General features: G+C 41.4%; 1 protein-coding gene and 1 long non-coding RNA gene across 8 annotated transcripts in view; one reads left to right on the top strand and one right to left on the bottom strand.

Moving 5' to 3' along the window:
- The window catches only part of ERBB4 (erb-b2 receptor tyrosine kinase 4), a 1,095,893-nt gene that overhangs the window by 263,705 nt on the left and 814,655 nt on the right, over positions 1 to 17,533 (top strand). The gene's annotated exons all lie outside the window — the stretch shown is intronic.
- Positions 1 to 17,533, bottom strand: part of LOC120374439 — a 29,775-nt gene that overhangs the window by 5,772 nt on the left and 6,470 nt on the right. The window contains exon 2 of the long non-coding RNA XR_005586098.1: positions 11,068 to 11,289. This is a non-coding gene — a long non-coding RNA (uncharacterized LOC120374439). The remainder of the gene's footprint in view (positions 1 to 11,067; positions 11,290 to 17,533) is intronic.

Genomic DNA, 17,533 nt, shown 5'->3' on the forward strand with positions numbered 1-17,533 from the left:
CTCAGTTCCCTGTCTGTAGAATGGGCATAATAGCACCTCCCTACCTCACAGGGATATTGTGAGAATAAAGAGATTAAATGTGAGGTGGTCAGATACTATGGCAAGGGGGTAAAGAAGTATGTAAACTTGCTAGATCGTGGCAATACATTCTACCAGCTAATTGTGGTTTTTTTAAGCGTTGACTTTTAATCAGCTATTTTGCCCCCTATCAGTTTCACTGAATGCCCTCTTATTCTTGTGTTATGGGACAGGGTGACTGGAAGTGCCCTGTTTACCGTCTCTAATCTCCTTTTAGAACTGGGCATACAAACCAAACTTCCATGCCTTCCTACCTTTGGGAAAAAAACATCTTTGTCTTTGCTTAAGAGGAACTGTAAGAAGCAAATAAAAACAAAAGTTTTAGTGGGAGAATTGAAATTAAACCCGTGGAGGTACTTCCCATCCAGCAGATGAAAATGTTAAACCTGGGGATTGTTCAGGCAACAAAATACCCCTGAATCTATCTTCTCTACCTATCTATCTGTAAGGTAACCTGATTATAACACTAATCTCCTTGGCTGTGTCAGTTTGGCAAGGCAGTATCATCTGTCATTCCTTAGAAAAAATGATTGGAGACAAATCCAAGTGTCCCTTATTTGGATTTTAGTTAAAAATGAGAGTAATATTAATATGGCCAAAAGCTGTTTCTGGAATAAAAAAAACCTCTAGTAGGTACACGCTTAGAGAGAATGCATACATTTACAATAGGTTTACAGTCTGCAAGGAGATTTGTGGATCACATTGTCCATTAACAACGTTAGCTTCTTAGGACAGGTACCATGTCAAGGGGTACTATTATTGACACAGTCTAAGTGTCTGCCTTACTAGCTATATTATTGTAATAGGAAAAAAAAGTTTGTCTTTTAAAAGTGAGCCCTTGACATGCAAAAGAGTGAGGCAGGGGAGCAATGAAAGTTCAGAAGCTGATGGGAAAACTAAATAACATTTTATTTTGCCAGTTAAAATGGTAATAAAAATGAAACTCAGGCTGGTAAACAATAGATCAAATAGTTTATCTATCAAACTTCTTTAGACATCCTTTTATTTAATCTAATATGGGAAAGGGAAAGCCTGCCAGTAAATCAATAAGTGTGTTTGCCATGAGATTAACCAGTTTAGAAGAAAACCTGTTTTCTAGATATTGAATTCAAAACATTTGAAGAATTATGTTAACTAAGTATTCCTATCCACAGGACTGATAAGAAATCAGTAGCACGGTAATGCTCAGTTCCTCTCCCATAATAGATTGGTATTTTAGCTGGATCGCACATATTTACATGTGGCGCACAATTTTTCGTCTTCTGTTTGCTATTCAGTGGCAGCCAAATTCTCTGTTCTCCTCCCACAGTTTATATATATGCAGAGACAAAGTAGTTAGTTTCCTAGAGCACCTCATTCACCCACTCCACTTCCTGCCTGAGCACATCCTCTGACATTTAAGTTAGAGGAGAAAATGTATAATACAGGCAGTATCCGGATACATTTTTACAAAAGAGAGACATTCGTTATTGGTTGCACTGGGCGATTCGGTGACAAGAAGCACAGCGTGACTCGAGAAACACTCGCAATATCCTGGATTATTGTAAACTCAAGTAAGGAGCATCAGTTTTTGCCAGACGTTGCTATAGCTGACTTCTTTGTTCCCAGGGTCATAAAGACACCTGCACATGTCTTTGAACGAAGGCAGCTTTCAATTAATAGAGATACAGATTGAGTTTACTAGAACTGCACTGTCTTACTCTGAACTGATAAGAAAAGGCTTGTGCTATCTACTGCCTGTGCTGAGTTGCATACTAAGGAAGCAGCAGTACATGAATAGCAAAAGGCAGGGCTTATCTGTGGGCATTCACGATTACCTAAATTAGCCAGATTGGTATAACAAAGTAATATCCTAATAATATTTAAAACAAATTGGGTAGAATTCTGGCCATACTGAAGTGAATGGAAGTCCTGATGGATTCTGTGGTGGCAGTTTTATCTATGCTAATTAATGTGTTATCCCAGGATCGGTAGTATTCCCTTGTACTTCCTTAGGCTTAACAGAGCTAAATTTATTAATTCAAGTTGTGACCTTTTGGGAGCTTTATATAGGCAAAATTTCCATGTGTTCCTCAGTCTCAAACATACTCTGTCTGCCACACCCTAAAAAGGACAGCTCCCACTAGCTATAAACAAATAAGAACACAATACAAAAAGCATGATGGAAGTGTGTGTAATGATCCCATTGACTTCAGTGAGTTTATATGGATGCTTAAAGTTAGGCATATGCTTAAATATCTTGCCAAGTTTAGGCTTAGGGCCTAAGCTTGTGGAACATTTATGGATCCTTCAGGATAAAAGGTGCTATATGCATGTAAGTCATATTATTTATTTAATGTTTGTCTCGTGTTCTTGATCCAATGTTTTCATACCCAGTATGAACTAATCTGGGCGTACACAAATATACTCTTAACTCTGCCAATACTGAGTGGGTCTAATGAGGTTTTCCATGTTTTTGTAGGTTTATGGCTATTCTTGCTCCTCCTCATCTCAGCAGGTCTGAAAGAAAGAATGAAAAAAAAATGGTCTAACAACTGAGGAGTTTAACTATCGCGGGATACTATTCTCGGGGGGAGGGGAGGGAACGGGAGATTTTAACTGCTCCAACTTCTGCTGGGTACTGAAGAGGTTCCCAAGTCCCCATTGTTTATAGAAAGTTACGTCTCATGTTTTGCTGACAGGTGCTGGCCTCACTGAACAAGGAGAAAGCTTTTTAAATGCCCCAAGGAATGAGAATGGTTTTAACTGCCATTTGGAGAAAGGTTCCCCCATTCACTGAGGCTAGAACCTCCTACTAAAATTTATCTGTTAAGGCTTTCAACAGAACCTCAACAGTTTTCAGGATTGGTTGATTGCAGTAGTGCCAATGGGCCGCAGGTAACCATATAGTGATAGAGATATCACTGAGATACAGGTAGAGATACAGAGATTTACAGATAGAAATAAAACTCAGCAGGTCTAAAAGATTTGCTTACGAGAATTAACTAATGAACATACATGCGAATGACCTGCTTTTCGTTACAAAATAATAGGTAACTATTTTTTTTTGCATATTTTCTGCTGAATATAATTTTGATATTGCTGAAGTAAACAGCACTTTACAGAATGGTTCATTTAAATTGTTTGTTTTTTGTTTGAAATAACTGATATATTTCATTACAGTCTTTTCTGAAAGAACCCTGTGTAGTTTAGGAATCCTCACTGCACTTGATTTAATACGTTACCCCCAAACTGCACAGCTGTGGTAGTTAGTTGTCCTTTGAATGTCAGCTCTCCACTGAGGCAAACTAGTTATTGAACTGCTGAATCATCACTTGCATTGCATGAGCTGAGAGCAATTCCCAGTTGTGCTTCATCCCACCTAAATGTGACCCAAGCGATTTCATTTTGAAAGCTGAATCCAGAGTGGATGCAGCAGAAAGAAATAACTACACAGCTGAAGTATGCAAAGTTATTCACATCTTCCTTTAGCATTGACAATTGTTGGCAGTGAAAGTAACATGTTTTGCTTGAAATGGAAAAATCAATATTGATCCTCTTCCCAAGGTGAATTTCCCTTCTATTGGAGAACTATGTCAGGAGACATCTGTGCACTTTCTAAATGAAGTAACTTTAAAAAGAAAGCAAGAGTTCTGTAGCTTTTTGACTTGGTTTAGAGTTATTGGAATTTGAATAAAATAGGAATGACTTTTATTTTGATATTTCAGTTTGTCTAGAATGTTTTGTAAAGTAGCTATCTTGTGTGCCCATGAGAAATAGTTAAAACACAGTCTTTAATAAGTTATAAATCCAGCAATTTCACTTCATTTCCAATAGTGTAAGATTTCTGTCCAAGAATACCCTTCAGTCCTCCAATTCACCCAGCCTCACCATTGTACTCCAAGACCTGGGAGAGTAGACAGGCTTTGCAGCATGTCTTCAACGTCCTCAGCTGTGGGCTGTTTTGGGCCCAAGCTCCTTCCTGAAGAATGCCCCCCTCCATTTGACACATGGAAATCCGCTCAAGTCCCTCCACCGAGCACAAGGGTGACATGATGAGAAAAAGCAGTCTATTTAAATAGCTTGGCACCTGCCTACTTAGGGGTCTGTCTTCACCGCAGAGTTAACCCAGGCACTTGTTTGCCTGTTGCCAACACACAAAAACTCTCACCCATGTTTAATGATATGTTCACCTGGGCTAGTTGGCCCATATGGGGGTATCGGCTAAAACCCAAGTGAGGCTTTCACTTGGGCTCGTCACATGCCCACTTTGCAGTGAGGTCACAGGTAAATCAGTCATGTGCATATAGGCCTTCAGTCCTTCCCCGTGATTCCCCCCCCATGCGCCCAAAAAGGACAGACAAGTTCTTCCACAATTCATTAAGATACAATCATTAAGACAAAGAGCCAAGGGTATGATCTCAGAAGTCCTAAAAACTGACCCAGATGAGTGTGGCATCAGTAAGGACAGGGTGCGTCTGTCTGTATTGTATTACCCTTAGATGGTAAGCTCCTTGGGTCCGGTACCATGTCTTTTTGTTTTGGGATTGTACAGCACATAACCAGGGGCAGTTCTAGGTATTTTGCCGTCTCAAGCACGGCAGGCAGGCTGCCTTTGGCGGCTTGCCTGCGGGAGGTCCCCGGTCCCGTGGATTTGGCGGTACGCCTGTGGGAGGTCCGCTGAAGCTGCGGGACCAGCGGACCCTCTGCAGGCATGCTGCCGAAGGCAACCTGCCTGCCGTCCTCGTGGCGACCGGCAGAGTGCCCCCCGTGGCTTGCCGCCCCAAGCACATGCTTGGCGTGCTGAGGCCTGGAGCCGCCCCTGCACATAACACAGTGGGGTACTGGTCCATAATTAGGGCTCCTAGGTGCCAGGATATAAATAATAAGAACTCAGGCATGGCTTTGTAATGTGGCTGCTCACACTTGGGCAAGGCTAACCCAGGTGTTCAGACACATGTGCCAGTCATTGAGTTAACTCTGCCATGAATTAGCGCTGTGCCCTCTTCTGGTAGTGTCTCGCCTGCTGTCACCGCTGTTCCTGGACGCACGTCACTCCCAGGACTGCAGCATCCTATTCAGTGACACTGCCCTCCGACTGTGCCACACTCTATGTTCCCCCCTTCTAGGCGGACCTGCAGTCTACTTTCTGGCCACTCCCTTCAGTGGCAAACTACAGTCCACGGTCTAGCCACTTCCTTCGGTGGCTCCAGCCCCCCCGCCACTCTTGTGTCAGGGCCTCAGTCTGCAGGTCCATGCAGCCTGCCAGGAGCTGCCTTTAGCTCCCTGGGTCTCTGCCTGCTCCCCATTGCATGCAAGGTAGCCAGTCCACCTCCCTCCTCAAGATCCAGGGAATGACTCCCCCTGCTCTCTTATGCAGCCCTTCTTATATGGACGAGCCCGGTCCTGATTGGCTGCTCCTATAAGCCCTTCTGTGATTGGCTGTCTCATGCACAGCCTCCTTAGGGCTACTTTTAACCCCTTTTCTGCCAGTGCGGGACAGATGCCCCATCAAAATACCTTTAGAGCTTTATGGGTCAGAATGACTCCTTAAACTCCACCCAGAAGCCATTCACCAGTGTAGATCCTGGAGGTGTGTGTGTGTGTGTGTGTGTGTGTGTGTGTGATGGGATAGTTTCCTGAACTAAATGTGTAGTTCAAAGGAATTCAAATCCTCCTCTAATTGTACATAAGCCCAGGCTTGAAACTGCTCTACATTCAAAGTTTTTGTAAACTTCAGCAGGAGTTGTATCTAAGAAACAATTGCAGGACTAGATATGAGAACTGGACCTAATGGTGCCATGCTACCAGTGTGGGGACAGAGGCTACGCAGTACCACAGTAGGGCTGCTGCATCATAGGGAAGGAGCCTCCTTTACCCATAAATTGAGGGGCCCACAGAGTTTGGAAGCTTGGGCCTCCTGCCTCCTCTACAGATTTGTAATCCTCTCCGTCATGAGGAAATAAACTCTATAGGGAAGAAACTCGAACACAGTCATAAGCTCAGTTAGATTCACCCTGTGGAGTTTCCTGGGGCTTCTATCCCACTCCCTTATGTTTTACAGCCAAAAGGCTCTTAGTTAACTGGGGCGAAGTTCTGCTCTGTGTAACAGGTACACAGCCCTGCTGGAACCAGTTTGGTTGCAGGAATGTGACAGAGTGCAGAATTTGCTCCCATATCTTTTGTGCCAGTAATTTTTAACAAGCAAACACATCTGGCTGCTCCAAGATACTTCACTCATTGCACACTCAATTGGTAAAACCTTCTCAGGATCTACTAATACAAAAAAAAGGGGCGGGGGCGGGGAGGGCTTACCTGCTGTATTATTAAATCCCAATTTCTATTATCATTCTTAAAACCCTGATTATCCTGACTCAGTCTCTCTTAATGGTCTCTGATCACATGGTCCAAATTATGTGCTTTTAAAAAAATCCTCTGACTTTAGAATCAGTTTTTCCCTAGACAGTTTAGCTTTTTCTGTGTTTCTTGTAAGCAGCAGGAGGCTTTTTGCTTTGCTGTGGGATACTGAATAAACAAGAGTGTTGTTGTTGTTGTTGTTTAATAAATTAAATTGTAATGATGACTTGCTTGAGTGGGAAAAAATGCTTCATGTTCAATCTTTGGGGGACAGAGAGGGGGAGAACTCTCCAATTAGCTCCAGTTTTCTTTTAACTTAACCAAAAAAGTGGGTTGTAAAACGTTGACACACTGGTGACATCCAACCCACAGCTTTGGGTTAATACATTTTGGAGGAGCAATAATAACGGTAAGACCAACAACTCTGAACACAAATGATGATTCCATTTGAGAGAATTCATAATGGGCCTGATCTTTCACCTGTACAAGAAAATGGCGGGGGGGGGGGTGTTTGTCCCATGACTTCAGCCACAGCAAGATCAAACTCTGTGTGAGGGAATCTGGACCAAAGTTAGTTATGTTAGCCTCACAGGGAAATCTTTCTGCACATGGTACCAGGTTGAGCCGGTATTACGATGGTACAGTCTCGCTACAGAACACGTAATGACTACTCCACAGTCATGGATGAGCTAATATAATAGACCACTCTGCCAGCTGTGATCTAACATGATACTTGCTCTCTTCTACAAGTGACCTATTTACTCCAACAATTGAAAATGCATTGTTGCAGCTGTGACTATTGCTTCCTAACTGACTGAAGCAAAATTGCTTTATTTGCTTACATGAATTCAGCATAATCATGTTGCATTGATTCTTTGGCTCAGTTGATGAGGAATTTCACCCTGGGGAGGAAGGGCCAGCTTTAAACCCATCTTCGTTGTTTCCACTGTTTCTGAAATAATTTCATGGTAGGAACTCTTTCCTTAGTCAACCATGTATTTTAAAATGAAACTCTATAACTGTATAAAATGTACCCATTATGGAGTTTCACAATGTATTTTCAACTGGAGTAGGTGGGAAGGGCAGCGGTGCTATTCATGCAGAGAACACAGGAGTTGTCGTACCAGATCAGAATATAGATCTATCTACTCCGGTATCTATTCTTTTTTTACCAGCAGACAGTACCTGGTAACCCAGCCCCCTAATTAATCTAGATCAGGGGTCGGCAACTTTTCAGAAGTGCTGTGCCGACTCTTCATTTAGTCACTCTAATTTAAGGTTTCACATGCCAGCAATACATTTTAACGTTTTTAGAAGGTCTCTTTCTATAAGTCTATAATATATAACTAAACTCTTGTTGTATGTAAAGTAAATAAGGTTTTTAAAATGTTTAAGAAGCTTCATTTAAAATTAAATTAAAATGCAGAGCCCCCCAGACGGGCCAGGACCCGGGCAGTGAGAGTGCCACGGAAAATCAGCTCGCGTGCCGCCTTTGGCACACATGCCATAGGTTGCCTGCTCCTGATCTAGATCACTTTACAATGCTGCAGATGGTTTGTTTGCTGAACAGAATTCCAACATGACCCTTTTGTGGGGACCCACCTTATTCCCTGAAGCATGGTTCTTTATTAATAATCCATATAATTATTTTAGAGTACATAGCTATAATTGTTATTAATAATCATGGAATTATCAGTCACAGATTTTGCCTTGATGACCTTTAGCAGCAGTGAATTCCACAGGTTAACTGTGCACTGTGTTATTTGCACTGGTCACAGATGCACTTGTCTTTAACTTGTATGCATTGGGGCACATGTGCAATGCCTTCTTTATATGAAATGTTAATTATAAATAATATGTTCTGATGATACAACGGAATTTGCCAGGACAGTGCCTTAAACTCATACGGAATCTTATTAACTTCAGTTGAACTCTGCACGGGACTTCAGGGACTCTCTTGGATTTATGAGTAATTTTAATCTAAAAAGTAGTACAGTCTAATAGCTCTCATTTGTTTTAAAATTGTGTAATCTTTGTACTCTGTTATAGAGAACTTTGCTATAAGAAACATGGATGTGAATGCTCATAAAGGATCAGGAAAAGCAGGGATGTAAGAAACTGATGCAGACCTGAAAGTTACATATAATCTTCTCTATACAATTTTTAGAAATCTTGAAAGATGTGTGTGCAGCCGTGAAATCAACAGACAGGCAGCTTTGAATTGTACCATGGATGCACACAGAATATTGATTCATTGCAGCTCTCTCCCTAACCTTGGTATTATAATACTATAGGGTTCAGAATTTCAAATGGACAAAGAGTTTTTGAACATTTCTCCAATATATTAATCTCCATCTGGCTTTTCTTCAACAGTCATACAGGACCTGTGTTTCCAACTAACTTTTTCTTCAACAAATATAGACATAGTAGAAAGAGTAATCTGAATGATCCACCAAGAATTGAGTTTCTTTCTGCACTCCTTTTGGGCTGTCTGAGACACAATTCCTTCATTCTCCTGTTTTTTTTTTAAAGTTAATTTTTGGAAAATCTAGTACTATAGAACAACTTTAACTGATCCCCCTCCTGCCTTCAGCACCAGTAAGCCTGGGGAGGGAGTGACGGATTCGTCTCGTCCAGGACCAACTGCGCTGGGCAATCGCGCTGGCCCGTGGAGCCTCCCAAAGCACGGGGCCTGGAGCAGAGGGGTGGGGGGGGCAGAAATGATGGATTCATCTGTTCCAGGACTGATCGCACCAGCCAATCACACCAGCCCGCAGGGCCCCTCAAAGCGCAGTGCCCGGAGCGGTCGCCCCAATTCGCCTTACCCAAGGGATGGCTCCGCCTGAGTGTTATTGATTATTAGCCTAATTTTTGCATACATAAATGCAAAGCGATGCATTCTTTCTTCTACACAAAAGGAGCAACAGCATCAGAGGACATTTATCTATTATACTTATATGTCCTCTGTCACCGTAGCATCTGAGCACCTCACAATCTTTAATGTATTTATCTCACAACCCCCCTGTGAGGTAGGGACTATTATCCCAGTTTTACAGATGGGAAATTGAGGCTCAGAGACATGGAGTGACTTGCCCAAAGTCACACAGGAAGTTTGTGGTGGGAACTGGGAATCTAACTGGGTCTTCCAGGTCCCAGGCTAGTAGGTTGACCACTGGATCATTCTGTCATATGAAGGCCATTCTCTAGGCTTCAGAAACTACAGGAAAAGAGGGATTTTTATCAAGACATCCCTTTCCCATAGATCCAAGCAGTTTTTTTATCACCCTTTAAAAGGAATGTGCTTTTTGCTGCAGAACATATTAAATTTGAATTGCATTTTATACTGTATTTTGATCTGTTTCTATATATTCTGAAAAAAGGGGGAATTTTTTATGCCCACATGTAAAAAGACTTTCAAATTCCCCTTCCCTCAGATGCCACCCAGAATCCATAGTTCAGACACATAATTGGTAGGTTCTTTGGGTAGCCTAAAGCTGAGTTACAACCTTGTGATATTCAATATTTGTAAGAAGAAAAAAGAATCTAAATCAATGTCAGAATGAAATTATGAAAACAAAATGAATGGAAGATGTTGACACAATGCACTCGGTGGAACAAATCTTTCAGGGTGATTGTTTGTACTGCCACTCCCTTAGCTAATTTATCAGTTCATAAATCTATCACAGATGACTTGGCAGCCGGTTGCTTAAGCTGTTTGTTTATGTTAACTGGTAATCATTCTGTTGGATCTGAATTTTTCTGTTGAGTAGATTAACTTTGGGGGAGGTAGACAGGAATGGTGCTTTTTTGTTCCTTGTGTTCGGGATATTTTGTAGACAAGATTGTGGATTACCGGTTATAGTGTATACTTTGGCCTTTCAAACAGGAATTTGCCAAACTCTAACTCAGACTTTTCTTTGCACTCATTACATTCTCTTAGCACTGAGTCTCTCCTTGGATTTGACTGCCAGATGTTTTTTATACAACCCGTATTGGTTTCTATTACCTACTGGAAATTGACTTTAGGTGGAAATGAATATTGCAATTATATCACTACGTCTGCATAAATTATTGTCCATTTGTTTTTAAATACCTTGCACAAAACAAACAAACAAACAAACAAAAAGCCCTTGCGTGTACGTTACCATTTTGGACAAGTTAAGCTTGCCTGAAAAAACAAAATAAAAAATAGTTCAATGACAGCACAGTGGAAGTCGAAAAAAATGGAATGAGACAATTTTTTTTGACCTTACATATTTAGCTCCCAAAGTAAAGTGCCAAAGTCAAGTCATGAGTCTGAACTCTTAGTAGTATTAGCCATTCGCTTGCAAGTGAAAGAATAGGACAAACATCACAGCCCTTTGCCATTCTGCAATCAGCTTATTGATGCATCCTTTCCCTGTGTACTCTCCTGCAACCACACTGAGAAGAGAGAGAAATAACAGAGGTTAACTGAAAAGGGTTACTTTGTGCCTGGAGTGGAAGCTCCTGGAAGTGATCCAGCCAGTTACAGGGCAGTCCACTTGTCTTAAGCCACTGCTGCAAAACTGGATAAGAATTTTGATGAGGTGTTACAATAACATTGTAACTCAATCTGTCTGCAAATCATGCTCATAAACTGCCACAGATAGGGTCAGAATTGCTGTCACTTACTTTTTATGATGTTTCGCTTCGGGGGAAAGAAAAGGCTGCTCCTGCGTTCATTAAGAACTCGTGACCGCTGGGGCTGGACAGTGCTGGCTGCCATAAATTATTTGATTTAAAGAGACCTTTATTCTAAGACTTGATGCAAGAATCCCGGTGGAAGAATGACAGGCCGAGAACAAAACATTCCAGAGGGCATTGCGTATCGGTAGCCAGACAAGGGAGCCATTGCTATAAGAAAACACAAGTAAACAACAGTTAAATAAAACTGTGCGGAATCTTTAATACAGTATTAGATGTTTCCTTTAGGAATCACGAAGCATGCAGGATCCTTATGTTCTCCAAAGGGTTTATTTGGCAGCCTGTAGATTCCATACTGTGAAGTGACTGGAGGGAGATATCCACAGTAACAAGAGTGCCGGAGTGAAACAGGGAAGCAGAAATCACCAGATCGGGAGAGTAACTTTGTAGCAAAGCTTTGAACCTACAACTTTTTCCTCCTCTCCCTAGGTAGGAAACACAGGGCTCAGTATCCGTGGAAAACATGGCATGCAAATTTAGTCATACCTGGGACTCAAACAAACTTTGCCTAGGGCTTTCAGGCACTGGTGGATTTCAGTATGCCAAAGGGCAAACCAGTCCTAATGCGTAATACAAGAGAGTATTTAGCTTATTCATTTTGTCTTGTGCAATTATCCAAATTCAGTGTCTGAGACACAGCATAAAAGCCAACCCTCAACTATAAAAAAAAGATGCCTGGTAAATATTTTGAACAACAAAGAAAATAAATTCTACAGTTAAGATCGCTGCTTGTGCAGAAGCAATAAATGGAGTAAGATAATAAAAGACACAGGGTGTGTAGCATAAAGAATCAGAATATTTAAATAACTGACAGATGAACAGACTACAGCACATAATCCTGCCTCTGACTCTCTTGATGAAAAGCAAATTTCCAACTCAATTGTGATATTAGGTTTTATACAGCTCTTTTAATCCTATTCTTTCCATTTTCAAAATAAATGAAAAATAATGATTTTTAACATACGCCCTTTCCTTAGCAAACACATTATTTGTAAGCCTGTCTAGCTAACTACCTAGATATAAAAAGACCACGGGAAAACTGGAGCAGCGTGGGTAAGCAGAACTAAGACAAACAAGCCACCTCTCTATTAGGATTTGCAATAAGTAACTATTTTGTCCTATACTAATAGGATGAAATCCCAGCCCCTTGTGGAAAGCCTGAGTGTTCAGTGGATTAACGGGGGTTGGGGAAGAGAAGGATCCTTCACAGCCCCAAGATGGGGCACAGAACACCTGGACAGCCAGATAGCAGCTGCTACTATAGGCTGTGTGATGTAATAATTGTGACCAATGCTGCCCTTCTCTCCTCAATATGTGGAGTTTATGGGAAACGGCTGCAAGCTGGTTGGCCCACAACCCTCCCTGTGAACTCCCATCATTTTACCCAGCTATCTAGGTGCCTTAGAAAGCACTTACCAGCATGGCATGCCAGGAATAATCCCTTCAAATAAGTGACTGTGGAGCTCAGCCCTGTGGCATTCGGGGAGCAGTGCAGTCCCCTTTCTGGCCCTCTCCATGGACTAGTCCTGTCACACAGCAGATCCATGATGGTTTTGTGCAACTGGGCAGAGAAAAGAAGGTGCTTATAACCTTGTCCTTTCCGTGTTCACTTACCCTTTCACTAGGAACTATGTTCCATAGTCGAGGCTTGGGTTAAATCAGTACCCATAAGCTTGTTGATTTTAAAAAGTTTTACAAGAGTTCTACTCTAATAACAATGTACATCTCAGGTACCATAATCGAATAACGAGGGGCCATACATTCATGCCAGAATGCGCTCTAATGAGAGGGGCACCTCACTTGAAGGCACAAGGACAAAGGCACCTTAGGCATATGCCAGTCCCCTACTGATGCACTCTGGTTTGTGGGTTATCGCTTGCGGTATTCGCTCACCCTTATCCAATTAATCTCAAAGACCAGACCTGCTCAAGCTTTGCAGTTCTTATTCATACACACTGCCACATAAGTTCTTATTAATGTCTGAATAACAGCATTTCATTACTTTCAGCAGTGCAGCTCTCACAGTGCATCAAAGTCCCTTCGGACATCTTAATCCAGCATGAGTGTCTAGGCAACTCAACTTGACAAAGGCATCGCCAAGTAGGAGGAATGATTCAACTCCTGTCACCATCACCATAAGACTTGTCACTTCTATAGTCTCTTCTATGCACAGATCTCAAAGAACTTTACAAGCATGAATAATGCACTGCAAGGCGACTACCCCCTCTGCATTCAAATCCCTCCTGCTCGCTCATTTATGTAGTCATGTCTAGAGGAAGCTAGCTGGCTAGTTATGGCAGGGCTATGGGTACAAGGGGATAATCCATATAATATACCAAAACAATTGAAGAGTTTTGTGCTAGTGTAACACCAAGGGTGGGATTTTTACATGGGGCTTAAAGGAGCTAGACACCCAACTCTGAGCTAGTATTACCAAAATATGGCCATTTCCCACCTTGATGACTTTGACTATCTGTCTGCTTTTTACATTATGAGGATTTTGGAGTAGGCACAATGTCTTCTTTATGTTTGAGAAGGGCCCAGCACATTGTCAGCGCTACTCCTACACCAATAACAGGATGCAGTGTCATGGCAAACACCGGCGGGGGAGGAGGGGAGAACCATTAGAGGGAATCTGACTAATAAGAATCTCAGATATTCTCAGGATTCTATGACTAGAATATCTTGAAGGTCTGATACACCAACAAGAGAGACTAGATTGTGACTTTGATCTGCTGCTTGTCTGCAGTGCATCCACTTTGCATATCATACAAGGGAAGGTAATATTATGGAGACATGCTAGAGACATTCTGGCACATAGAGAAGAGAAATAAGAGTTGCTGTAAATAATTCCAGTTATCATGGTTGTAAGAGAGGAATGTTTTCCAGTAAATCCCCTTCCCCCCTCCTTTTTTCCCTTCAGTTTTTGAATTCTTTCTCTCATTCTTTCTTCTTTCCTCCTTCCCCACCCTTTGTTTTATTTTCTGTCCTTTCCAAAAGCAGCACATTCATCTAAGGAATTCGGATACTGGCATTTACACAAAATCAACTCCGAAGGAATTCTTGTATCTTAGTTTTTGCAGCACTCACTGATACATGATTCACATCTACTTAGCCTACGGGGTAGTTCTTCTTTCACCCACCAGGGTGCTCACATCCCTCCCCTAGAAGGCACTACAAGGCTAATTTAACCCATCTTTTTCTTAGTTTTTCCACACGTTTCTGTGGATTCCTTACAAATCTACATATGACCTCCATAGTGTGTGCTTTTGTGTTACCATATTTAATAGCAGCTAAGGCCCTGATCTTGCCAACACTTAGGTACATATGTAACTTCACTCACATGAGCTGTCCCATTGAGATCAATGGGATTACTCACTAAAGTGAAGTTCAGCATGTGTGTAAGTGTTTGCAGGCTTGAGGCCTAAAATCCCTCCTTACATTTTTAGTTCCACAGGGCCAAATTTTAAGGGGCCCTGAGCAGGCCACAGATGCAAAGGAAATGCCAAATTTCTGACTTGCAAGGAGCTAAGTAGTTGAGTGTCCATGCAAGTAGAGGGACCCACAGAATCCTCCAGGCCTCAGCTCAGTGGAGCATATGTTTGTGGGGAGGAATCAAACAGAAGCATTGTGACCAATGGCTACACAGAGCACAGATCGGCAGGATCAAAATCTCTCTAGCGGAAATAGATGGCATCATTATCCTCTCAATACACCTATCTTCAGCAGTTGTGTCTTGTCTAAATATTAGGTTGTGAACTCTCTAGGGCAGGGACTGTCCTTAAGCAATTTATACAATGGGGCCCTAATCTCTGTTTTGGGGTTCTTAGGCTCTACCTCAAGAGGAACAGTGAATAATAACCATAAGTGGCCCAGATTTCACCAGTTACTTAACACTTGGGTTAAGGGTTCTGCCCCTCAGCCCCATGGCTTTGGAATATATTTTCCTAAGTCAACGGCCCATTTGCTCCATTTGTTTACTGATTTCCAAGTTTTATCAATAGGAAAATACAAGATGAAATGAATTTTCCAATCCCTCTGTTGGTGAACATATGCTGTCCATGCATTGGTTGTTTTGCTTTCTCACTACAGTTAAGGTGATTATTTAAGCAATGGTGGAGATTTCATTGCTTTGAGGTTGTCTAATCATAGCCCTGAAAACATCACAAAGCATGGGGGCTAACTATCCAAAGATAACTGTATATCCCTACAAGTTACCTTATAGCAATTAGGGTTGATATCAGTTCTTTATATAAGTAAATGACTTTGGTCACGGGCAAATGACAGCTGATGTTACACTGTTTTAGCAGGGAAGTTCACACAGATTAACCTCTTCATTTGAAATGCTGAATAGCAAGTGAGTATGGGCTTGAGTATAGGCAGTATTTATAATAAAAAAATCAAAATTGTACTTTAAAATATTCAAGAAATGTGAAACATAATATGAGAGAAGGCTTATGAGTCAAAATGTTGCCATATTTAAGACCCTTACACATATTCAGCATTTGCTTGCATAACTATAGGATATCTGCTTTGAAGAACTCTTTAAAAAATGTAATTTTTATACAAATAATGCAGCTATTCATTGCCCTTTTATGCATAAGCTTAAAATAGTCAATCTGTGTTTAATAAAAAAAATGATTATGCAGTGTGGGGAATAATTTATATTATACTGGACAAGTCAGGCTTGGTAGCTTGCTACTGTAATGGTAGGAGACAGTAACACCTGTGACTGGCCAATGCCAGGTGGTGAGCCGTTGTTAAGTAATTTGGCAAATCTCAGGAAGTGCCAACACTTTCGGACAGATGAGCACCTGAAGTGGGTAGTAGGCCCCTAGGTGGAGGAAATGTCATTGAAAGCAGAAATGTTAAATAATGATTTAGCCAACGGCAGCCGCAAACTGAAGAGAAAACAACAGGAAACCCACCCTAAGTAATTTCTTCTACAAGAACTATTATGGCAGAACACAAGGCACAGTGAGCCACATGTGGCAATGGACGGTTAGACCCACAGGTCAGAAGGAGAAACAAAGTATACTGGGGACGAGGCCCTGGCCAGTAAGAGTACAGGATTTGGTTATGATGGTGCTATACCAAACCCTTCAGGAAATACAGTGCCTGTTTGGAGGAAAAAGATGATCTCAAGCTTCAAAATGAATAATCAGATAATTTATATTATAAACCTAATGCTTAGTGCTTATAAAGTGCTCTTCCTCCATAGATCTGAAAAAACGTTACCATGGAGGGTAAATATCGTTATCCCCATTTTATACATCTGAGATTCAGAGAGTTTAGTGGCTTGACTTCAGAGGCCAGCTACCACACCTGTTGACTTCAGTGGGAGCTGCAGTTGCCCAAGAGCTTTGAAAATCAGGCCGTAAGTGCTTTGACCAAGGTCAAACAGCAAGTCAGTGGCAGAGGAAGGAACAGAACTCATGACTTCTGGTCCTAGTCTAAAGAACTATCCACTAATGCATACTGTCTCCTGCTCTTGTATTGCCCACTCACCCAGAAACCCCAGATTCTAGGCTGTCCTATAACATCTAAACAAGCCAGTAACTGTGCTATCACATGCATTTGGCAACAAGTGACATTCTGTACCTATTGTAGTTTAGTTTTACAGCAATAATTACTGTGTGTGTATTAGTTATTCCAAGCAGGAACCTCACAAATTGGCCACTGGAAAAAGCACATCTGTCTTTGTAATTTGTGCAAATGCTTATGTTTGCAACGCTCATGTTTATTGCATAATAATTAACTGGCCCAAATCAGGTATTTTAAATGATGCACCAGTTGATTTAATCAATGACTTTTCCAACACGCCTGCCCTTTAAAAACTGACAAATTTCCGGCATGATCAGGTTTTCTTTCTGAATCTATTTTTCTTTTTGTTAGTTTCTTAGAGATGATTTAATGTGCTGTAAAACTGGTCTCCGTACTTGCTGTTCTTTATTGTATTACTACTTAGCAAGCTATACTAAGTGCTTGAAAAAATTCATGTCAGAAAATTGAACACTAGAGAGTAACAGGGAAAGTTGCTTTATTGTTATTATTATTTATTGATTCCACTGACTAGACAAATATGTAATTAGGCTCTTTCTGAATTATCTTAAGGCTGGAAAAAGAAGCTTCAGGATGGTGTATAATTGTGAAGTAGACAGTAACTTTATTCAAACGTATGGGAATAACTATACCCTCATTATATCCTAACAATCATGGGCCCTTCGTTCACTCTTTGGAGCCGGGACTGTCTTTTAGTATATAGTTGTATAGCTCCTCGCACACGAGGACCCAATTTGATTGAGGCTTTTAGGTGCCACTGCAATATAAATGTTTAAAAATTATTTGAATCGCCATCCGTGTGGAGTGAACCCTTCCTGATGATCTACCTGGT

Source organism: Mauremys reevesii, linkage group 11 (assembly GCF_016161935.1).
Source record: "Mauremys reevesii isolate NIE-2019 linkage group 11, ASM1616193v1, whole genome shotgun sequence".
Taxonomy (NCBI): domain Eukaryota; kingdom Metazoa; phylum Chordata; order Testudines; family Geoemydidae; genus Mauremys; species Mauremys reevesii.